Source organism: Bemisia tabaci, chromosome 4 (genome assembly GCF_918797505.1).
Source record: "Bemisia tabaci chromosome 4, PGI_BMITA_v3".
Classification (NCBI taxonomy): Eukaryota; Metazoa; Arthropoda; class Insecta; order Hemiptera; family Aleyrodidae; genus Bemisia; species Bemisia tabaci.
In genome coordinates, this window is record NC_092796.1 from 48953605 (window position 1) to 48979687 (window position 26083).

The 26083-nt window shown below is 40.8% G+C and overlaps 1 non-coding gene across 1 annotated transcript; it reads right to left on the reverse strand.

Annotated features, from left to right (window-relative positions):
• Positions 1-10720: 10720 nt before the first annotated feature.
• TRNAY-GUA (transfer RNA tyrosine (anticodon GUA)) lies at positions 10721-10809 on the reverse strand. The gene is given in 2 exon segments: positions 10721-10756; positions 10773-10809. It is a non-coding gene; the product is annotated as a tRNA-Tyr (tRNA).
• Positions 10810-26083: the final 15274 nt, after the last annotated feature.

Here is a 26083-nt window from a genome sequence, read left to right on the forward strand (position 1 = left end):
TATGTATTTTTTCCAAGAAAGACCGATCAAAATATCACTTCGAACTTTCTGTGATGTGAATCTTTTGGAAAATGGAAAGCAAATTCACAATAAAATCTGTTTGTCAGAAGAAAAAAAATTCAGCGAAGCTTTTTTTCATTTCCATATAGAAGTATTTAAATTAAAGGTGAGGATTAAAAATACAGATATTGACTCTTAGAATGTGCATTTATTTTTTATTCATTGGAAGTTGGAATCAGGAATTAGAGCAAATAACAGGAAAAGGTGTCGAGGAATGGGACAAAAGTACATATATTAGAGGTGAATGAAAACAGTAGGACAGATGAAAAAGAATCAAATCTTGAAAAATTCGAGTGAAATTAAAGACTCCCAGAGCGTGAGCCCGGAATAACGAAAGAATTTCGGTTATGCGGACAGAATTAATGGAAATGCACCAAATCGCATTTTGAATACGGATGCTACAGGACTAATCGAGTTTTTGGACTACCGCTCTCTTTTTGTGCCGTAGTCATTGATTTATTGTGCAAGGAAAGGTCCGTACTCTTAAAGGATCTGTCATTATTGATACATTGAAGCGCTTTCAATTTCATATGATACTGTGCAACACCTCTCTTGCGAAATAGTTGCTTGAAGCGCCGTTGCACGCCGCGCTGCGGCGGGCGAGGGCGACCAGCGCGATACGCGCACTGGCGCCTACAAACCTAACAGGGATACTTCACGCATTGCGCAATGCGGGAAGTATCCCTGTTAGGTTTGTAGGCGCCAGAGCGCAATGCGTGAAGTATCCCTGTTAGGTTTGTAGGCGCCAGTGGGCGTGTCGCGCTGGCAGCACGCCACTCCGTCCTGTGTTGGGCTCTGATATTGAAACTCGCGGAGTCAGCGTTTTTCAACTCATGATTTTGAAATGTTTGCCCGCTCCGCATGGATTATTCTCATTCATAACGATGAAAAAAAAATTGGCCTCCGGCCAATTTATGCGCGGCGCTTCGCGCCGCGTACCGGCGCTACGCGCCGGCATTTGGGGGGCTTCGCCCCCCCATCCGCTTAGCGGATTGGTGCGGGGACCGCACGGGACTTTCTCGCTCGAGCCGGCGCTTCGCGCCGGCATAGACACTTTTACTGGAATATTTAGAAAAATACTGCCAATTTTACAAAATCATAAAGTTTGATTGGAATTTTGATCACAGGATAATAGTTATGAAATTTTTATTCAAACCATTGAACTTCATTGTAAATGTCTTCGCGATATGTGGTGAATTCATATATTCGGACTCGACTTGTTGATTTTATGAGGCATCTTCAATTAAATATGTAATTGATTAACTAAGTCTCCTGTCAAAGATGGCGATCCGTAAAAATCTTAGCTTTTCTACGATTCATTAGGATCCATTAGATTCATTGACATCATACTTCAGATACGATTTTATATTATAATCTCTCCTTAAGCACGGTCAAAAGCCATCAAATATCTACTTGAATGGGTAGAATGACTATTCGATGTTCAAATAGTCTTAAAACTAAACGGTTTTCGCTTAGCATCTCCCAAATTTTAAATTTGGCGGGCGAATCTACCTGCTGGAAGGTTCACGACACGCCCGCCAGGAGCGCCATCTCCTTACCGCGTATCCCCGTAACTCAAAGCGAAAACAATAGAGAGCGCCATCGACAAACGTCAACGAGAGACAAGTCAACAAACGTCACGTTATAACAATTATAACCTCCTTCATTAACAAGCATTAAATCAGTCATATTTGTGCCGAATTATTACATTATATTTGTGCTTAGTACCTCGTAAAAAGGAACCGCAAAAGATGGAATCTGCCGGGATTCTAAATTCATTAACAACAAACATATTAGTTTTTAATAAAGATCTAAGTGTCAGTTCTTGGCGTTAGCTTGATGATTCATAGTACCTTTGTAATGTGAGTATGTATCTAATTAGTTGTCTAATTTTGCTTTGTGATTACCTACGGAGTAATTTTGGAAATAGTATATGATGCATTATATAATGCATTTGAATTCCTAGGTTTCACCTGACTCAAAGCGTTTGCTGCTATTATCTAGAAGCGCTCCGACTCATTTATCAGAGAATTGAGCGTTTCCTATCGGCCCCTCTGCAATTATGAGATTAGTCCATGAATCCTTTAGGAACTTAAATTAATGACTCAGATGGTGCTTTTGAGCCAACTTTCAAAGAATTAAAGGCATTTTTTCAAAATCTACAGTCCATGAGCTCTCCGTGTGACCGAAGTGCTCTCCTCGCTATATGACGCGTAACCCTTCAATTTTTAGTTTAGTCCAAAGACCTCGTAGGAACTTAAATTAATGAACCAGGTGGTGCTCTGATGCCAACTTTCGAAGAATTGAAGGCATTTTATTTTATTTTTTTTCAAATTTACAGTCCTTGAAAATGAGCTGTTTCGCGGAGCAAAGTGCCCTACTTTTGGGCCTCGTATCTCTTGAATTTTGAGTTTAGTCCAAAGATCTTTTTGGAACTTAAATTAATGACCCAGGTGATGTGCTTGATGCCCATTGTTAAAGAATTAAAGACATTTTTCAAAATTTACAGTCTTTCAAAATGAGCTTTCCGTGTGATTTTGCTAAAAATGGACAATTGAGCGTAGCCCCCCCAAATTTTAGCGTACCTCAAAATCGTTGAACGTGCATAAGGAGACCATAGATATGGTGTCCTGTGCCAATTTTGAATGAAATCGAACAGATAGATTCTGAGATATCGCTGTAGACAGATTTGGGGGACGCCACACGGACGGACACACATTTTTTCAAGTATGGTTATTTTTACTCCTGGGACCTTAAAACGTCTAGAAATGATGAAATTTCAACTTTTTTTTTTTTTTTTTTTTTGGAGGATGACAATACTTCCTCTCTACCCTATGGGAGCGAGAAAGTAAAAATAATAAAAAAAATAAAAAGAAAAGAAACCTCAATAGTAGTTTTGAATTCGTGAGCTTTGATTTTGAATCGTGAAATTTTTAACGGGTTAGATTAAAAAAGTTGCGAAAAAGGCATTACCTCTTTCTGCTAAAAACGGAAGAACACGCTCAAAGTAGTACAAGCAACTATTGCCAAACCAAAGTCGCTGCTAAGTGTATGCTAAAAGGGCTTACGTTGCACGCAGGCCCTATGCACATAGAGTTCCTTTTAGCTTAAATACGTCTATTTGTTGGAGGGACTTTTTGAATAAAATACTTTCGCTTATACTTTTTCGAAAAATATCTACCCACTTTTTAACTGGTTTTTTAGATAGTAAAAACATGAAGCCGTACATAGAAAATCATCTTTCATAGATTTTTCAGATAAAAATCTAGTTCCTTAAAAAAACATAGGCCTCTTGCTCAGAGAAATAACTTGAGACATTCTTTTCCTAGGATTTAAAACGTTGCAAAAATTAGTTTTTCAGAGGAAAACTGATTTTAAAAGAAAAACAAAGGCGGCCGGATTACTCTTTGAAGTATTTTCAAGAACTTTAGATTTAAAAAAAAGGTGATTGTTTGATCTTCTTTAGCAGATAATTTCGTTAAAAAAACAGCGTAAAAAAATGAAAATATACGTAACAAATCTCATTTAAAGTATCCTCTTTAAAAATCATCATTTTAGTGTATTTTCCGAAGGAAAGATACACTATTTAAGTATGAACGAAATGCGTGAATCGTAATTTCAAGCAAGCAAAGAGCTGAGAGCCGTGCATTCTGGGGAATGAGTCACGTTATTTTGAAGTGAACATGGTCTGAGATTTGCAGACGTTGGCCACGTCAGGGACCTCCATGTCATTCGGTCAAAGATGGTCTCTGCGATTGGCGACGGTGACGGTGACGGCGGTGCAGCGAGCGAGCGAGCGGGGCCCGGAGTAGCGGGAGCTTTCGGAATCCGGTAAGAGCAGAAGAAAACGAAAGTGGTCGCGGGACTAGCGGGCGAGCGGCTAGCGGGAGGACCTGCAACAGGAAGATCCCCGGTGCGGTGCGGCATGGCGTCGCGACGCGACGGTCGGCGCCGTTGACCGTGACCCAGTTCCGACTCCCGCCTTACCCGCTGACGTCACCGCTTCCCTAACTCCCGCCCCCGCCCCCGCACGGGGGCGAAATTCAAAGAATTGATAAGTCATGATGGAATTGAATTTTCTCTTGAGTTTTTCCCATCAAGGAGGAATACTGCCGCGCTAAGGAAGAACGCCGTATGAACATTCGAGAGTTGCCAAATTTTCCCTGATAAAACATGTATTTTTGACAACATTTATGCATATATTTTCTTGAGATTTTCAGATATTTTAGATTAAATTGCGGATAAAATTGTCTGAAAATTTTGGAAAACAATATTGACAATTTTCCCAGTAAATTCGGTTTTATCAAAGGAACTTTGGCAACACCTGAAGGTTCATACGGCGTTTTTCCTCTGCATGGTAGAATAGTATGCTGCCGTGTTAAGGAAGAACGTCGTATGAACTATTGGGCGTTGCCAAATTTTCTTCGACAAATCACGAATTTTCAGGAAAATTTGTGGCAGTCTCACTACCAATTTTTAGAGGATTTTGTTCGTGGTTCCATCTAAAAAGTCTGAAAATTTCGGGGGAAATAATCGTAATTTCTTCGAAAATAAATATTTTTTGAGAGGAAGCTTGGCAACATTCGAATACTCATACGGTGTTTTTAGTTAGCACGGCAGTATGATAAGCACACTATAATTTTGCCCTCAATATTCAAAGGAGGCCAAAATGACCCTCAGTGCAGTGGCAGTTTTCTAGTAAATGGGCAAAACTTTATTTCAGAGGACAAAAACTGAAAAAGCCTCATTACGCTTAGATTCATGTCGTCATCTTAACTTGTCTGTTGCGTTTGGTCCTAAATTAGGAGTAAAAGAGGATCCAAAAAGAAAAATTCTAAAATTGCGCAACCAATCAGCGAGTGGCACAGAGTTTCTGTGCTGGGAGAATTGAGATCGCTTCATATGTAGATACTTCAGTGAACCACTAAACGAGGTCTGAATTCAAACATTCTATATAATGTATGTTTCTTCTTCAAAATTTTGCTTTGGAAAACTCGATCCATGCAACGAAAATTACAAAAATTCCTAACCAAGATATTAACGTTTTATATCAGCACAACTTCCAAAAACTTTATTGTTCCTACTTACGAGAAATATCAGAGTCTGAATCTTGTCGTGCATATCGATGCGACGGTTCCAAGTTGTTCTCAAAGATGCTGAAGATCCACTTAGATTATGGTTTTTTTCAGGAGCAAAAAGTCTGAGCTGAGGCATCAAAAACCGGAAATATCTAGGTTGGGAATTACTTTCCATCAATTTTATCGCACAAATCGTGCTTTGAGTGAAATTGATTGGATCATACAGCATAAAGTTCAAAATCGCACCTTATCGGGTGTCCCATTATTTTATACTCTATACTGCCGTGCTAAGCAAGAACGCCGTAAATCCATCAAGATTTTCCCTCGTTTTTCGGAACTTAACACTTTATAAAATATAAAAACTGTTTTGCCCGTGCACCTTAAATTTTCAGGTTAAGTTCTTGCGAAAGAATTCTGTAAAACAATTGTCCCAAGGTACACAAGTTTTTATGCTGACACGTCCTCTCCAAAAAATGTAAAGTGGCGTTTACGGGGTTTACGGCGTTTTTGCGTTCCACGTCAGTCGAATACCCTATGTTGATGCCGATTCGGTTACCCGTTCTGCCGTGTTGAGGAAAAACGCCGTATGAACCTTCAGACGTTGCCAAATTGTTTTTGATAAAACATGAATTCCCTGGTAAAATTATGAATATTTTTCTTCCAATTTTTCAGAGAGTTTTGTTCGTATTTTGATTTAAAGTTCCGGAACATTTCAAGGAAAAATATTCATAATTTTCCTCAAAAATAAACATTTTATCGAAGAAAACTTGGCAACTCTCGATTGTTCATACGGCGTTCTTCCTTAGCACGGCAGCGTTGACTTCCAGCTAGTGCAACAACACGACTGCTGACGTCACTGACAAACAACAATCGTAAAAGCCGGACGACAACAGCGCAGCCCCCGGTTGATCCGGAGCCCCGTCCTTGATAGTTTCCTCAACTCCCTGAAGGAGGGAGGGGAGGGGGAAGAAAGGCTCCCCCTCTGCAATGCAGTTTTCGCGGGGCCACGCGGGGGTGGGGGGCGGGGCGACGAAAATCCGCGATCCGAACACGCGTCACCCGGCGCTAGTTCTTTCCGGTTCACATAACGTGGTCCCCGCTACGTCATAAACGCCCACGGCCCCCAGTCCCCTGCTTATTGAAATTGATGGCTCCTCCATAAAATCCCTCCATTTTGTTAATGACCCTCGGCGAGCGCCTTACCTTCCACCCCCTGCGCCTCCTCTCGTGCCCATTGATATCTTTACTCGTTTTCCTCGTCGCTTCTTCCCCTTTTTATTTCCCGATTTGGCTCGGAATCCTATTTACAGATCGATTTTAGATTACGGACCAGTGAATTGGACGTAATTCTGCCGAACGGAACTAAGTGCGTTGAGACATGAGCCCTGAGGTCCATAAGAATATATGCATAACAGGGCTCATGTCATAATGCAGTTAGTTCCTTTTGGCAGAAATACGTCCAATTGCCGTCGCGCGGTGGCCATGATTTCATGAGTATTCGCGACCGTTATGTGCTCTCTTAACCCACGGAATGAGCTGGTAGACGAGATATGATCATGATCAAAAGCACCGAATTACAGTTTTTTTCTCCTTGGTTTTAAGTGTCTACATTTTGTCTCGGAATGTCAGATTTTTTCCCTATACCCTTATAGAGAACAGTAGGAACGGATGAGCCACTGTATGAGATCACCCACGGTAATGAGGACATTTCATGTGCCTATAAAAATATCCCGAGACAGCGATTTCCGTGAGGTAGCGTTGAAGAATCGGAGTATTCGTTTTTGACGATAATGACGCTGTACAGTCTCCTATGCGGAATTAAAAATGATTTAGTTCAGTTTCTGCAAGGATAGAGCATATTTTTAACTTTTAATCCGACAATTTTGAGTTTTGAACATACCCAATAAAAACATTCAGGAGCTATTTTTTCAAAAGTATATTCTATCCCAGGAGCACTATTTTAAAATTTCCGATCAATTCTTATACAAAATTAGAATGGAGAATTGGCAACATTTAAATTTTGGGACTCATTTCTCCAGTTGCATCGGCGATACTTGTCGAATTTGACTCCTTTTCCTCATCATATCGGAGGAAAATTATGTCCTCTGGGCTCCGGGCTGTATTTGAACTAGCGACCAAGCTACCTATGGATCTCTGTTGAAGCTCACTACATATCGACAGTGAAACTACCTGACCACGTTACTCGTTTGAGGTGTTTAAAAATCTTCCTTTCTAATTTATTTTCTGTATAGGAAAACAAATAAATATCATTCCTCGAAGTTTTCACAGGATCCTCTTTGCACAGAGAAGAAAAATCACAGAAGTTTTCTTTTCTTAAAAAAGAAGTATGTCAGAAAGTCTGCAACGTCGTAAACTGAGGTGCGTGCTCTGGTGCTTATATTTAGCCATTAAAGTTATGCAATGGAATTGAGACTGGAGTGATCTACTTCACCTCCTTAACTAGCACATTAATTATTCACTGCCTAAATCTATGAATGAGTCGCAGTCAGACCAATACATCTGAACTCACTAATTACAGTAGCTCGTTGCGAAATGAAAGCAGAACATACGCATCCACGCATGTGCTCACGTAGGCATAAGCACGGATTTATGACTTTTTTTACCTGGGGCGGGATTGATTGGGGTGGCCCATGAGGGAAGATTCGGAGGACACCTACTTCACAGAAGAACCTAAGGGAGGACCCAAGAGGAGTTTGAAAAATTTAAAGTCTCTCATCGGCATTTTATGCATATTCACTTTTTCGTCCCCTCATGCTCATTGAATGAAGCCCGGATTAATGTCTACTCCTGCGACTATAGGGCTGCCGGCTGATACATACCTAAAATCTGATGAATAGGGATGGAATTAAAACCTGAGTACACAAGGCCAAAGACGGCAGGACGTCCTGCCTTTTAGTGTTAGCATTGTTTACCTACGCATATTTTAATTCCCGCCCTATTTATTCGTATAATCGGGCTGTGTTTTTGTGGTTTACCCTAAAATCTGAGTTATGCCATTTTCGAATTCAGCTCTAGAGTCATTTATTCCTTGTTTATAAAATGGAATCGCCCTTCGTTTAGAATTTATCAAGTATTAGTGCCTACGTGAAACTTACACTGCACTGTTTAAAAACAAGATCGAAATTTATTTTTTATTATTTCGCTTTTGTATTTTATTATTTATTTTTTCGAATTTGTACTTTAGTAAAAATGTAGTGAGAATGACAACCGTGGTGATCTCGTTGATAAATTTCTACCACATTCGAAAGTTTAGTACTTTTCTCGATTGTAAATAGATTTAATTATGATTAACATATAAATAAATACTAGCACGCTCATTAATAAAGTGATTATTGTAATATATGTTGGTGTGATTAATATGTATTTTATTAAAATTGAAATTCATCGGAACTGAAACATTAATTCTGTCTATTATGGGTCGAGGAATAATTTGCATGTTAAGAATTTAAAAGCACTACTTTTAGCCGCGTAAAATTAAAGACGAGTTAAATTAAAATTAAATCGTGGTATTTTTAAACTATAGGCGAAAGCGCTGAGTATCTTGCGCTGAAAATGGCACACACAAAAAAGAGGGAAAGAAAACTTTGTTTTCGGAATATTAAAATATGTTTAGGGATTTAAAAGTTGAGTGTGCCATCTCTGGTGAAACTACGCAAACTTTATAGTAAGTTTAGCGGAATCCTTTTATGTTGAAATATTTTTTGAACGACAAAAATTTATTTTCTTGGATGTGCCATGGAGGGAGTATTTTAATAAAATATATTCCTCGAATTCGTGAAAAGAGCTCGTTTGGAATGAAATTTTCAAGTGAAATTGGTTATGTAAGCCAAAGCATGGGGCAGGAGGCCTTTTGCGAGTTTGGGCGAAGCTGCGTTAAGTGATGTTGCGAAATATGGGTCTCAATTTCCACCGTCATTGAGATTAAGTTTACATTGATATTATGGCCTTTCGACATTTCATGCGACCAAGAGCCGCGTCTCAACTTTTCTCGCAGACTATTAAAATCTTTTGATGGTGATGATAAATATTCGAGTAATTCACATCCTTGTTTGTCGTCTCAGACCCTAAATTAAAGGCTAATTTTACGAGCACAGAAAGAAGTTGCCAAGATGCAAAAGGCTCCAATAGCGTTTCATTTATATAAATACGGAATCGGCAAAACTGTGCAATGGCCCGAGTGAGTGAAGATGCCTTAAGATATTGTGAGTCTGAATACGAGGAAGGGCCAGAGAAGTGGGTGGTTATAGATATAAATAGAAGAAAAAGCTTTAACGAGATTACTTTAGATAGTTCCATTTGAATAAGCGCTCGACAATGGAGTTCACGATCAGAGGATGTGGGGGAGAGGACATTGCCATGAGCGTAAAATTCTATACAAACTTTTCTGAAAATTACGTCACACTTATTATTGATTAGACTATAAACTCACAGTCGGACGTTTTTCAGACATTCTTGAGAGCCCAGAATGTGAAGGCAAACGATTGAAAAGGATGCGAACCTAATCATTTAATATACCCATACAAAAAATGATCCTTGCAAACAAATTTCGCCTCATTCAAAATACTCTCCTGCACAGTGGCGTGGCGTGAATTGCGATGTATCGATTGATATGCCATTTAAACCTATGGTGAAGAATCGATTATTATGGTGTTCGCTGCAAACACCCTGTTTATCAATCCTTTCCTACAGGTTTAGACGGCATAACAATCAATAGATCGCAATTCATGCCTCTGCTCCTGCAGAGTAATGACTTTAGAGGTGCATTAGTGTTCTCAGAAAAACAGGTAATCAAATCGTTCACTTCCAACGGCAAACCACCTTTACCTTATTCTACAATTAGCGTAAGCTATGTTAATCTCTAATACTCATCATCTTTGTCCAGGACCGGATTAACGCTCAGAGGCCCGGGGTGCTGCCGGGCACAATGGGGCCGGACATTTGCGGATTGCATACTCTCTAAATTGAAGGCATTCCAAGTTTCCCACAAAACGAATGATTCATTTATTAAGGCTACGACTTCCTCACCATTATTTAATTCAAGGGCGATTAAAATATTAAAATACCCCTCAAATTAGAGATGCCACGGTTATGTAATTTCATGGCATGAAAATTAACTATACAAGGCAAAAGTATAATTAGAATTTTTCCTAAGAAACGGCAACTTTATCTATGACTTTTATACACCGGGTAGGAAGTCTTCATGGGCGGGACTAGAATTTATTTGGGGGGGGGGGGGGGGGGGGTTGGAAGCGTACCTACCTCATTACGGGGGATCCGGAGGACCCTTTTCGCCTCAAACGACGATTTGGGGAATTCTTCTGGCTTTAGAGGGGGGTCTGGGGGACCTCCTCCGGAAAAATGTGAAAAATTGATTCTTCTCAAGAACAATTTTAAGCCATCCTTACAACCAAAAAATTGATTCAATTTCCAACATAAAAGATATGTCATATGGTAATTGTTCAAGATTTCCCTCGTACGAGTCTTTTACCACCACGGTTTGTGATACTATACAGAATAAAGTAAGGACCACTCGCTCTCTGAGCGACCGTTCAAAATGTTTGTCCTCCGGGCCGGATTTGAACCAGCGACCTATGGATCTCTGATTTGTACCTTCTACAGTCCACCGCTCTGCCAACTGAGCTACCAGAGGATATATTTGCGATGAAAACAAGCTCAAAATATAAGCTGCATGAATGAATGTAGTTGCTCGCCTTTCTCCCAGAGAGCGGTAAATTCAGAGCACCTAAGGCAACAAAAAACCAAGGCAGAAACCGCATAGCGGAACCGCGGATCGCAGTGAACTTTCCAGCGGCATCAAGGTCGTTATTTAAGACCCCCAAGCCAACGCCCGTGATATTATTTAATACCTCGCATTTTTGTCACATAACAGCACATGACACCTCGCGCGAGACGAAGTCCAGATCATCGCCCTCAGCGATCGCTACTTCGGTCATCCATTGATACGTGGAGCATCAGACGGGGGGGGGGGGGGGCACCGAGGCGGGGGGGAGGCCCCGCCGAAGCTCGCAAATGCCTTGAAATGAGGGAGGGAGAGGTTTGGGGAGAGAACACTTCAAGTATGGAAAGAGGGCAGCAGGTCTTCAAAACTGGAAAAAATTTCGGACGTCAGAATGTGTCCGGCATCGATAGTAATCGATACCCGCTATTCGAAATTGGCGGAGCTAGTCCGAAATCACCTTTAAACACAATATTTCATAACTGTGTGAAAAGAGAGCGCTCCGTTGATAGTCATGCAAAAGCACTGAAAAAAAATCTCGGTGTACTTACTAAGAAAAGGGTAAAATTACCAAGAATTCAGGGTTCTATTTGATCCCAGTTTTTTCTTGGTAAAATTACCATATATTGAATTGGTAATTTTACCGAGAAATCTCGGTAAAATTATTGAACTTTCTCTGTAATTTTACTGGACCCTGGTAAAAACGCCAATATTTTTTATCGACTGTGGTAGAATTACCGAGATAAAATGGCCAAGTTACCGGGAGTTGATTACCAATAAAATTGGTATTCGCACCTGAAAATAACAGTAAAAATACCGGTTTTTAGGTAAGCTTACTACGTCTGTCTGGGTAAAATTACCAAAATTGGTGAAAAAAAGTGAGATGGTAAAGGTACCAACGGACCTTGGTAAAAACGCCGAGAATTTTTTTTCAGTGAGTAGTTTTTCTTGTAGCAAACTAGATAGAGTCATGTCCTCATCCATTTTCCCGCCCGTTTTGTTCTCTTGAAAGAGGTGATTGGGCGTAAATTTTGCGTAAACGTAATGCATGACCTACTATTCCGTTCATAAAACGTTGTACAGAAAAACTCTGTCTTGAGTAAAATAAAATTAGCAGTGATCAGCTAATTACAGCCGGCATGCAGTTGAAAAGGTCGTGAAGATATTAAAAGTAGAGTGAGTCATAAAAAAGATGCATCGCTATTTGCCGCCGTAAAAATCATGGTTGTCAGAGTTCTTGCACATGGGCCGCGGCCCATGGCGGCAAAATTAGGGGGCGGCGAATTTTGTAATTTTTTTTAATGCAGGTACAATAAAATCGGATTCAGAAAAAAATTACAAACAAGAAAAGGTGACAAAATCTCTCATTTCTGAGAGTTCATTAATTTCTAATTGTGTCGTATTTCGGTGATACAAAAGACTGCGCACCTTTAATTACTTGAGTTACGAGAGAAACCAAACACGTAATTTGGCCTGGAGCGGCGCGGCGCAAAGAGAAATCATGATGAGGACTTGAGATGAAAAGGAGAAACCCTCGACGCGGTGATCGGCATGTAACTCATATTGGCGCCTACGAGACTGCATGAATACTTCACGCATTGCGTCAAACACAGCACGGTCAACAGCGGTCGGCGCGGCGCGGCGTGAAACGCACAGTGCCTACAAGACTACATGAATACTTCACGCATTGCGCCAAACACAGTGTGGTCAGCTCGGCACGGTGACGGAAGTTAAAATTATTAAACCACATTTATGTTTGTTCTTTCTTAATTTTTTAGTTCATTTCTTACAAATGAAAGGCCATGTCACCACAGAGATAGGTTTACGGATTGAACTTTCGCGCGAAGTTCCGTGAACTTTTGCTAGTAGTGTTGACAGGGCTTACGCAAAAAATGTGTCCAACACGAGAGAACGCGTCGTATGCACCCTTCTCCCTTCGGTACGTTCACTTGATAGTTTTTATTGATGTTTCAAAATGAATGAGAAGAGGGCGGCAAAATACAGGCGGCCCATGGGCGGCAAGTAGGTAAATCCGGCCATGGAATACAATCCAATTTAAATTTTATTTTGATTTTGACACCAATTCAAAAACTACTAGTAACTCAAGTACTTAGTAAAGAGCTAAGAGCAAAACAGAGAAACAGAAAAATCTCAGAATCAACCGAAGATTTGGCTGACATTGTGTACCTCTTCAGGTCTTCACTTAATATGGACTCTTTGCGGGAACTTTGAAAAAGCGCAGATTGCATGCAACGGAGTGGACCTCAGACTTTTTGAAGTGCTCAACATGTTTTCTGTGCGATTTTACAGAAAATCTATTTACTTGACTGTACCTTTTGGGCGCGACAGATCTAATGCACTGAATAAAGTTCGCAGAATACACCTGTTTTCCCGTGCGCAAGGAGATTCCCCTTTCCATTAATAATAAAAAGGTAAAACTTTGATTCTGTGGATGCGTGACTTTAAGTAACCGAACGAATTAAAAAATACACATTCCCTTGAACAAAGAATCGAAATTAAATGTCAATAGATAAAGCAAATCGTGAACTCGGCGTTCTATTCGGAAGAAAAAACTAAACGTCAGGTCGATTTTTATGAGTCGATAATAAGGTTGGCAAACAATAAAATCGTCTTTTAAAAACGCAACGATGCCGTGAACTCGAGGGATATAGTCCACGGGTTCTCAAACTTTATTGAAGAATATCCTTAAATGGGCGAGGAAAACCACGCGAAATCTCGTCAAAAAAACTGATCATCAGTCATCATTAAAAAAATTTAAATGTGACGGAAAAACTTATCGATCTTCACGTCGCACAGTTTCGTCGACTCCATCTTCAGTTCTAAACATTGATACTCACCTCACGTTGCCTCATTCGTCAGCTTTAGAGCCCCTGTCAGATGCACTCAGCTAGATTAGCAAAATCGAAACTTTAACCAATCCGTGGCGCGTTTTTATGAGTTTCAAAATAATTTCAGATCGTTACTGCCCTTTTAAAAAGCAGCTCAGAAAATAAAGTATAAGTATGCTCGATGAGCCCAGAACTATGCAAAATGGATGTCTCCTGTCTCCATTCTTTAGAATACCTGAAATGAAAGAAATGCTCGCTTCTAATCTAAATGTAGGTGCGTCACGAAATGTGGAGCAGAATAAAAGGATTTTACCTCGTTAAAATGTTCTGTCTTACAACTTCATGTTTACCAGAATTTTTTTTCCCGTAAACATTTTTCGATGAGGTTTGGGATGTTACTTGAGCTCAAATATCATTCTATGAAAAATGAAATCGCAGAATTTCCAGGAAAACATTTATTATACGAACCAAGTTCAACAAAAACGCATTGAGACGCACTTGGGATGAGTGATTTGAAAGTGGTTTTCAATTCAATTGGTAGGAAATATTGTCTAAAATTCGAAGTGGAGAAAAAAATATTTTGAATGTAAAAAAGACATTATTTTTCGTTTGTTAAGTTGTATTTCAGGGATGTACAAAACTTTAGATCTCTTTTTCTTGGTTCCGACTGGATCCGGCTTAATGCGTTTTTGATAAAATCGGCCTGTATGAAAGAGACTGAAAACAATTTTTCAAACTGAAAATTATCATCAGGACCAATGCCGAAGCATTTTTACAATTTCACCATTCACATAATTCTTAACACAATAACATCGCGATTTTCATTCAATTATTTCACCTTGAGGTGTAAATGGTCGTTGTAACTTGCTGAAAATCCGATCTTACATCTTGCATTTTACACACTTTACGATGCCTTTTACAATCTTCCCGCATCGTTCTTTATTATTGAGTCAGTGATGAAGTGACATGTTAAAGAATGGTAAACAAATTATCCGCTTTTATTTTTCATTAAGAGAGAGAAAGTTCAGATATTTAATTAAAGTAAACGTATGCAATTTAAATGGATTTTTAAATCTTTTACGTATTTCTCTCGTTTTAGACCATTGCGTGGAAACGGCAACTCTTGGAATCGAATATGCTAATTTTAAAACCAACAGACAACGGTGCAAAATTGCAAATAAAAGTGGGGAAATATTTTTATATCTTTCCAGTGCTCTGACGCACGATTTCAAAGTAATGCTAACTAACCGAGGACGCTAAATAAAATCATTGCATTGCGCGGATAAATATGGGCATTTGCAACACAAGTCGTAGTGTAAGTATATACTGCCGTGTTCTAGTAAGTAGACTTCGGAATGAGCCTTGGGGCTCCAAAGAACAGGTCTGGACCGTGGTCTAGACCAAAATGCACACACTACTCTGTTCCATGAAACCGTCGGCTCTTCAGTGGGCTGCTGAGGTAAAAATAAAAATCTAGTATCGGATAATATTCATGATGAAGACATTAAATGTTGTAAGAACTTGTCACGATCGGCGGCCTATCAATCACGAGGATCGTCGGGTCGTTTCACAGATAACGCATCATTTACCGTCGATAACATTTGAGAAAATCAAAGGCTAGGAAAGACTGAAAAGCAGTGTTCTTTTGTTTATTTTGAAAGTTGAATTGAGATTCAGTGTATTGCATACCGAGGATAACATGTGAGGGGCTTGGAGGTCTAGTGCAGTTTTCGCTATTTTGAGAGATACGTGTTTAAAGTTTCGAAATTACATGGGTCCTCACGACTGAAAGAAAGTTCAAACTGACTTTTTTCTCTTAAAAATTGAAATTTGGGAGCGAATTTTTCATAGAATATGCATTCAGCTAGCTTCACCCGGAATCATTAATAACTCGATTTTTTTTCAAAGAATGCACATATGCGCCTTGTCCTCCAAGCCCCTAAAGTGTAGTTGACCACATGAAAGATACCCACGTGATATCGTGAAAGATACGATAATCGATAGATCAATGGATAATTTCTGGATTTCAGAAATATCTTCAGCATTTTTGAGCATTACATCACACTGTTTTACGTCAGGTATTTTTTCACAAAATTTGACCAAACAACACTCCAAAAGCACGACCCGCGTGAACATTGCAAATTGAATTGCAAAACAATTTACGATATTCATCTGGGGTGTAGGTACTTCTAAAGCTGTGACAAAACGTCCCTTGGTCAAATTTTCTGTGCAAATACTCGACGTACTATGGCGTAGGTGATGCTCTGAAATTCCGAGGAATTTTTCGGAAATCCAGAGGTTATCAATTGATCGATCGACTCTCAATTCGAGTACATTATGCAATTAGGGACTACAATAATTTTTTGCTCACTCGTAAAAACACTTATGTGCATAAGAAAACTAATGGTACAAACGTTGTTTCTAAACTGATCCAGGAATTGTAGTTCCTGTAGCAAAATGTGGTCCAAATTATTCACTAAAGTGCTGGAGATCCACCTTAATCATCAGAACGCGATTTCACGACGCACTCAACAAACCCATTCCATGACATGCGCAACCGAACAAATTAGGCACCGAAAAGAAAAACACATTGGATCTAGAGTCCAGACTCTTAAAAAATCGACAAGAAAAAGTACTCTTGATTCAGTCAGAATCTAGCTTAAATCAAGAACCATGCCTCTTAATTTAAGCGGATTCCGTTTTGATTCAAGCAAAAATCCGATTGAATCGAGAGTATTTTTTCTTGTCAATGTTTTCAAGAGTCTGGACTCTGGATAAAATGTGTTTTTTTTTCCAGCGGGGATCATGTTCCAGTTCAAAGTTGTTTGCTTTGGAAATCAAAAGCTTCGAAGTTAGAATAAAGATCAAGAACGGAGATTAATTGAGATGAGGGCCATGAAGAGGGCGTTATTCCTTTGAGAAGCGGATCTTTTGCCGGGTACGGCGAGGTGACAAACCTGGGAGCCGGGGCCCGGCCCGGCGCCCCCGGGAGATGGAGCGCAGCCGGCAGCGGGCAGCGGGCAGTGCATAACAGCAAAGGTCAAAGAGCAAGCTAATTGAAACAACAAGAACTGACCCGCAGTCGCCGTCGCATGAGAGAACGGCGAGGAAAGGGAAGCTGAGGTGCTGATTTATTGAGCCAATAAGAGCTCCGTTCCCTCTCGATGTTGCTAAACTTAACCAATCGCTCACTTATTAGGATGAGTCTTCAGCGTCATTTTCGGCTCGCTTGAATTGAGCATGGTGGTGAGTCAAACATGGTACCATCTTGACGCCGAGTTAGTATCAACACGGCACCGACAAGGTACCATTCGTCATTTCACCCAACAATGACTAGCCAGGGCCGGATTAAGGAGGTGGCCACATAGTCCGCGGCCCAGGCCCATCGCGGCAAATCTAGGAGGCGGCAAATTTTGCAATTTTTTTAAATGTAGGTATAAAAAAAAATCGGATTTAAAAAAAAAAATTACAAACAAAATCTCTCATTTCCTGAGAGTATAGTAATTTCTAATTTTGTCGTCTTTCGGTGATACAAGAGACGTCACTTTTAATTAGTCGAGTCAAGAGAGAGACCAAACACGCAATTTGGCCAGGAACGGCGCGACTAAGAGAGAAATGATGACGAGGACTTGAGATGAAAAGGAGAAGCCCTCGGCGCGGCGGTCGGCATGTAACACATATTAGCGCCTACATTCCTACAAGACTGCACGAATACTTCACGCATTGCATCGAACAAAGTGCGGTCACTGCGGTCAGCGTGAAACGGATAGCGCCCACAAGAATGCATGAATACTTCACGCATTGCGCCAAACACAGTGCGGTCAGCGTGAAACGCATAGCGCCTACAAGACTACGCGAATACTTCACGCATTGCGTCAAACACAGTGCGTTCAGCAGCGGTCGGCGTGAAACTCATAGCGCCTACAAAACTGTCGGAATACGTCACGCATCGCGCCAAACACGGTGCGGTCTGCGCGGCGCGGCGACGGAAGTTAAAATCATTAAACCACATTTATGTTTGTTCTTTCATAATTTTTTCGTTCATTTCTTTTGAATGGAAGGCCTTGTCCACGCAGAGATAGGTTTACGCAACTTAACGTCCGCGCAAAGTTCGGTGAATTTTTGCCAGTTGTGTTGACAGGGCTTTTCAAAAAAATGTGTCCAACACGAGTAAACGCGTCTTATGCACCCCACCCCCGCTGGCACGTTCACTTGATGGTTTTTATTGATGTTTTGAAACGAATGAGAAGGGGGCGACAAAATACAGGCGGCTCATGGGCGGCAAGTAGGTAAATCCGGCCCTGTGACTAGCATGATAACCATCGAATAATGTTGAGACCAAATTGGTGCTATGTTAGGGCCATGTCAATACCATCTTAATACCGTCAATATCAACATGCTACCATGTTTCACTCTCTAACGTAAGCCGAAACTGACAACGACGGTAGCAAAACGATCTCAATATGCTACCAACGTGATTTTTTTTAGCATGGGAAGAAAACCTCCGAGTAATCGCTGACAAATCTGGCTCTACAATCAGCGATTTCTTTCATAAACTTACTCTCCTGCAGAGTAAGTCGCGTTTCGCACGGTAATGGAACCATGCGCGGGATAGCGATGGCAACACTCCGTCATGTCACTCGTGTGATCAGCTGAAAGTTTCCTGATTGAATGGAAGTTATAATGAAGTGTCTAATTAGTTGAGAGCAGGAGCAATCCATCCTAGGACTAATTGACAAGAATGTGATGCCAACTTACAATCACTTGAGCTTTCTTTGGTCAACTTGGACCCATACTGATAGTCTGATCGTACATCGATAAAAAGTCCGGTAACAATAATTCGCCACCATAGGTCACGATTCTATACTTCGAGATGCCCTGTTACCTGGAACAGTGCCGGATTTGTGGTATTGTGCTGAGATTGATTTAGATGACATTCGTCAATTTTGAAAATGGGTAACGATAATTACATTATTTTAGGGATATACTTCATCATTCAGATCCCTAAAATTGAAGAAATCGATTGAGAAAAAACTGATCCTCCCCCCTACATTGATTTTTACATCGTTTTGATTTTTTTCGTCAAAATCTTGGATGGATTATATACTTCGAGATACCATGTTACCTGGATCAGTGCCGGATTCATGGTATTGTTTACCTGGTCCTGAGTTCAATCTAGATGAAATTCGTCAAATTTTGAAAGTGGTAGCGACAACGATATTATGTTTTGACATATTTCATCATTTAGATCCCTAAAATTGAGGAAATCGAGTTTGAAAAAAGTAATTCTCCTCCTTCCTCCTACTGCAGATCGAGTCAACTAGAGCGGTCGGATATGAAATTTTTAACTAAAATTGCAAATTTTGATGTCTACTTCGTCACATTTTCAACCTATAGGGGTGTTTCCAGAAGGAAATTCCACGAGGAAACCAATGGAACCACTTTCAGAACCTCAAAGTTTTGTATAAACGGGGCTATAAGCATTTAAAGTTTCCAAATTGTGTCCGATCTCTCCTAATGACTCGATCCACTGTGCCTCCCCCACACCCTCCTCCCTTGATTTTTACATCGTTTTGATTTTTTTTTTTTTTTTTTGTCAAAATTGAATTGATATTTTTCTCGAATATCGCCATCCCAACTCGGGTGTACGAGTAGTGTTTCAGAATATCCACGGGATTTCCTAACGCGGAGCTCGCGGGCAGGTGGACGCCTCTGGAGATCGAGGGAGGGGGGGGGAGGCTAGGATATTGGAAGCGAGTATTGCACGGATGCATCTGCGGAGCGGATCAGGTGGACGGAGGCGCCAACTCGCGGCGTCGATCAGATCTTCTCGGTGCTTCATTTCCGGCTGCTCGGGCCGGCGCGAGGCGATACTGGGTGCGTCTGGGGTGTTATTAGAGGCATAGAAAGGCTCTTGGCCCGTTCCTGTTGGCGGGTGTCAAACTGATTTACTCAAATCGGCCATTGTGAAATGAAAAGCCCCGCGTCCCCAGCCCCGGATCAACTCACGATCCTAGCCCGGCGCCCGATAACCATCCGGGTAGCCTCCCGCGTTAGGTAAGAACGCCGTATGGGCCACCAGGCGTTGCCAAATTTCCCTTAAAAATCACGAATTTCCGGGAAAATTTGTGAATATTTTTCCGTCAATTTTTCAGACTATTTTTTTTGTAATTTGATCTGGAAATTTTGCAAATTTCGGGAGACATATTCATAACTTTCTCTAAAAAATAAATATTTTCTAAAAGGACATTCGGCAACATTCGAATACTTATACGGCGTTTTTACTCAGCACGGTAGTAGTATCCCTATCCATAAACACACGCTGCTGCCAAATTTTAGGATCTACGCTTCATAGGTTCTTCTTCCTGATGAAGCCCGCACTGTTTTGGGGGAAATTTGGTAGAGCCCGTTTCAGATTACTTTTCTTTTTTTGCTATACGCAGGATACAGGATTACAGAAATACGGGATTGCAGGAATATAGGAATATAGGGAACTCATATCAGCGCATGCTAGACTGTGGAGATACTTCACGCATTGCGCCAAACAGTGCGGTCGGCGTCAAACCCATATAAGCGCCTACAAGGCTGCATGAATACTTCTCGCATTGCACCAAACGAAGTGCGAGAGACGAATATGCTTTCTTTCGCATGCACCCGTCGGCAAAAATACGGTCGGTTTACGTCGGTTTACAAAAATACGGAATTACAGGAATGTAGGTTTACAGGAATACAGCATTCCATATCGTGTGGATACAGCGAAAGAGGAAAAGTAATCTAAAATGGGCGATTGTTCGCTACAAAGCGGACCACATTCCTCGACAATGCAAAATTGACTTTTTGGTATATTTGTCGCAGGCAATCTAAAATAGCCTGCAATTTGCAAATTGCATGTGTGCTGCCTGTAATGGCAATTCTTAAGAGTTGAAACCACTGTTTTTCATTCATGTAACTATATGTAAAACAATCGATTCTTGGTGAAGCAGCTTGCCTCACCTAAAATCGATATTTTCATTATATGTGAACGGAGGAAAAACGGTGATGCCAATTTGCAAAAACTTCACTGGCTGCCTCATTAAATTTACATAATTCTCATCGGCGCGATTAAAATTTTATCGGTCACGAACTTTGTGGGCACGATCTTGAAGTATGTGTGTGTGAGCACACTTGAAGTGTTAAACTCAGGACAACCGCAATCTAGGAAAATATACAATCCAGGAGGTAGTGCTTTTGTTCCATACCAGGAAGAGAAAAAAAGCTTACTGGTTTGAATTCATATCAGCGAAATCTCCGAAAAATTATATAGAGCATCACCGAAAAGTCTAAAATTTACACTTAAAGGCTCAATTTGCGTCGAGCGTACCATTGGTTTCTTAGGTTTCAGTGTCTGAGAGCTTAATTCTTAATCTCTGGCAACCAGGTTTACCGAGAGAAAACAGATGAATACAAATTATAGATGTAAAAAAGCTGAACTGAACCGAACGAACGAATAAAAATAGGAAAATGCTTATTGCCTGAACCATAGAACCAATACTAATAGTCGTTCGCTTCGCGCGTGTAAAATGCGCCTTCAAAATCGGCGAAAGCAATTCTCCCTACTCATTTCGGGTCAATTTGTGATGGATGGATAACAGTTGCCGCGTAGCTGTGAAAAATCTCTTTTTCCTCACGTCGAAACTCAAAGGGACTTAGCGTAAAAGTTGGCAACACTAATGAGCTTGGCAAAGAAGACCATTAGCAGAACTAGATTGATAGACCCGAATGAGGCATGACGAGCGCATAAAATATTTTCCGAATTTTTTACAATATCCTTGTCTCCGATTCCCCCTCCTCCCTCCCACATACACCCGTAAAGCCCGAATGATTTCGTTGGCTCCTTCACGACTTCACCTAATTCTTAAGTTCATACTAGACTTCGTGACCCACTTCATCGATATGTGTACTCGTGGAAACGCATGAAACGCGTCAATGGAACTTTCAAGGATCACATTACAAACCAATTTTCATGAATAGCCATAAAGTAAAATAATTTTTCCTCAATTCGCATCAAAACTTTAGCAGAACTATGAGAAGACGTACATGTGCACAGATGCCACTCTATCTCAAAATCTTCGCTTTCATCCCCATTTTTTATATAGAATATCATTCCCGAATTTCATACATATGATATTTTTGAAAGACAAAAGAGATGACACGTCATGTTACGAGTAATAAAGTTCAGTCATCTTTCAAGAAAGTAAAAAGTCACAGATTAGCGATCATACGATCATTACTATGGTGACGTCATGACTCTGCAATATGCATAGTATTACCACGTAGTATTTTTTGCGCAACTTTAGAAATTAAGAATAACAGGGACTTTAAACCTTTAGTAAGTGCATTTTCTTAATTTTGTAATCAACGACCTTTTGGAATATTCCGCGTGGGAAAAATGTAACAGGACAGCTATCAAATTTTGGTGATGATCTATGCATATACCGCAACATTCACGGAAAAAAGCACGGGATTGTTGGATGTTACAGAAATTTCTAATTAATTTTTACTACCCCAACTTAAGTTGTGGTACTACCACAGGACATTGAAAATGACCATATTATTCAAGAAATTCGGGTGTACTGCAATTTTAGAAGATAACCACTAAGACTTTTTCCCGTGTTCTACGTGAAATTATCCTATCTCAAAGGCTTCACTAAATTTAAAATTGAGCAGTTATACGGCTGAATTTTATTGTAGATTCGCAAATATCGTCCTCTTAATGATTGTTTGTGCATTGAGGCCTCCGTAAGGACAGGAGCTGTTCGAGGAGCAGCTATGAATACAATCCTCATATCCATACATGAGGAATACAGTCCTCGTATCCATCGTAAAGGACGCAGGATAGCATGTAATTGATAACCTTCCCACCTGGCATTAACCAACGGAATCTTCCTCTGATTAAGTCATCAGATCAGCCTAACACCGCGGCTTGGTCTAGACGTGAGATCTAAAACTCAAAGAATCACACCTCGTTTCATGATTTCTGATTACCCGGATAATGTGGCGGGGCGTCCCAAATCTAATCATATTCAAGAAACTAGAAAGCGCGGCGGGGTGGACTCCAATCATTTTCCAACCTCAAACGCTCTGGCAGATGAGCGAGTAGCAGTACCCCCCATTTTTCCCGGTTATATGAGCTGTGAGTTGCGTCACACTCGCTTTCTTCCCAAGAAAGACGGGCTCGAGTTTTGGCGGTCGCTTCGTTGCCGAGTCATATCCGATCCAGCTGAAATTGATAGAAAAAACGATAGACGAAATTCCGTTTCAGACGTTCAAACTGAGGCAAATTTTATTTAGAGGTTCGGTACTACTTTTGTGACCGAACCTCCGAGCTGACATTCAATTTGAGTTCGGAACTTCCGATTCGGTGACTAACGAATCGCAACGTTGGTGCATGATTTTGGTGCCACCTAGCAAGGTGGTTCTAAAAAAGGTTCGACCTATCGAAAATCAACGGATCTGACTGGTCGAATCTGGTAACAATGGTTTCCACTGGTGTTGGTGATTGATGAGACAAACTGGGACAGAACTTCCCAAAGAGGTTCGGAACTCCAAATAAAATTCGCTTCTGGAGGTTCAGTCTGAGGGTATCGATGTGAGTTTTGACTGTTGAACATTCACAAAAACAGTAAAAAACGGCACAATTTCTCGGTTTGCGACGTTGCAGACTTCCGGTCATTCTTAATTTCTCAAACGGAAAACTACCCAATGTCAATTCTTAAGAACTTCTACCACCTTCCTCTCTGTGCGTAGAAATTTTGTAAAAACTGCAAGAAATGATTTTGATTTGTTCTCTTAGAAAAAAAAGAACAGAGAACAGGGATTCTTGAACATTGCAAAAGAAAAACGTAGTTTGGGAGTCTCGACGTCAAGAAGCTCTCAGAGCCGCTAAAATTTCATTTTTCGTCACCGTTCGCTCTGAAGATGTGCTGGGCAGAATTTTACGATTTTTGAGGATACCGACAGGTAATACTTCCCAAATGAGCCCGCTCTTCTTAGATTTAGATTAGCTAACAGGGGCCCGCAAAGAGGACTTTAAAGGTCGCGAGAGGGCGCAAGGCGCCCTTTGGGGGTTGGGCCGCGCAGTAGTTAACGGACAGGAGGCGGGCCCGGGCCCTCTAATGGTACTCCAAGTATATGGACTCATCAATGTTAATTTTTTACGCAGAGTGTTCTGGAAGGAGAAAACTTCGAACCGCTTTTTCTATTTTATGACTTCATATAACTCGATTTTTTTCCGTTGAATTCAGGCCATTTCATAACCGAGTCTTACCCATTTTGTTTCCAGAGTGTGTTCCATTGGTGCTTTCTCCGTTCAATTGCCGAAGCTCCCGGCGTTGAGGTGGCAAACGCGCTTGAATCCGGGACGTCTTCACATTAATAAAGTCTTGATGACTCTATCGTCCGAATCAGTGTAACCGTGACCTTGGCGTTCTCACACGTTTTCATTTTCCCAAGTTTCCGCTCCTCTGATGTAATATGTAATGCGGTTACGGTTAATGTGCCAGGAACGGCGCTCGTATGCGCCAGTCACACGAGCGGTATTTTTCGACTTTTAATTGCATAATCGAGCGAGCCAGTATTCATGTAAAACCTCTCTGTCTGGACGTGTCCAGCGTCTCGGAGCCTCTTTTGGATCCCCTTTCCCCTCCCCCCTCCCCCGTTCTATCAAGAAGAATCCTAATCCTTATTTTTCTGGAGCTCGTGTCGCGAAAAATCTGTATAGCCAGTCTACCGCTGTTGAAAAAATGTGTTAGAGATTATGCATGAAAATTACATTTTTATTCCGTTCTGGGGTGGAATATGATTGTTTGTTATTTATTGAATTACAAATATCTTGTTGATCGTTGACAAGCTACACAGAAAAATATACCATCGACAAAGTTACAGAAAAAAATTAGGAAAATCATAAAAGCCGTGAAAAAAATAAGATTTACTACCACAAAGAGAACCGTTTCTTTCGTCAGTGAGCATATTGAAAGAAGTCAGACTTAAAAATTTTGACTAAAATTGCAAATTTTGATGTTTGTTTCGCCACAAATTCTAATTTGAAGGGGTGTTTCCGAGAGGAAATTTTGCAAGAAAACCAGTATAACCCAGTGGGAGGCGCGAATGATGGATTATCGATATTTCCCCGTTTGAAGCTACCGTAAAGAATCGATTACCAAGGCGTTCGTTGCGAACACCCTGCATGTTTATTGTTCCTTTCTCGTATGTTTAAATGGCAGATCAATCGATACATCGCAAAGCACATCACACCGCTGGTATGACCACTTCTAAACTTTTCCGTTTTATATTGACAGAGGTACAGCATACAAAGTTTCCAAGTTTTGTTCGCCGTCTCCCATTGACTCTTCCCTCTGTTCGGCGGTGGTATGGTGGCAGGTTGAGCCGGCGCGGCGCGCGGCGCGGCGCGTCTGGAGAAAGTGTATCCTTGGCCCGCGCTCATCGCATGTAGCATCCGGGGTGGCACCAAGTCGCGCACTGGGCCAAACATCACCGAATCCTTGGCTCCAGCTCATAGACCGGTCATTGAACTTGGATCGCCGCCCCGCACAGACTACAAACAGATCACCTTCGTACTCACACTGGAAAATAACACATTGGATCTAGAGTCCAGAATCTTGAAAACATTGACAAGAAAAAATAATCTTGATTCAATCAGATTTAAGCTTAAATCAAAAGGAAATCCACTCAAATTAAGAGGCTTGGTTCTTGATTTAAGCAAAAATCCGATTGAATCAAGAGCATTTGTTCTTGTCCATGTTTTTAAGAGTCTGGACTCTAGATCCAATGTGTTTTTTTTTCCAGTGCAGAGAGAAAAAACTTCGGTTATATAATAACCAAACTTCGCTTCATATCGGGCATCAACATTTCCGGTCATGTCGTAATCGAGTTTCGGTATTTTCGGTAATGAATACGAGTTTCAGTAGTTGTGACTAATGAAACATTCGGTTCGTCACGGTTAAGATGTTTGATTTAGGTCTTTCTCTCTGAATTAGACATTTTGGAGAGGAGAATTTTTTTCAGATTGATCGGAAAAGTCTAAATATAGGATTTGAGAAGGGCACGATGCTAATCTAGAAATTCCAAAGTAAAGAAGAAGAAGCACAGATGAATGCTGCCACTCTATTTCCGCCCACAAGGTCCAGTTATACGATCAAATTGAGCCATCAAATTGGGCCTCTCATTGGTCGCATCCTCACCTCAGGTCTGTTTCCACCAATCAGAGCTTCAGTTTGATAGCTCAATTTGATCGTGTAACAGAACCTTCACACGAATTTGCAATGCTGCAAAGTAAAAGT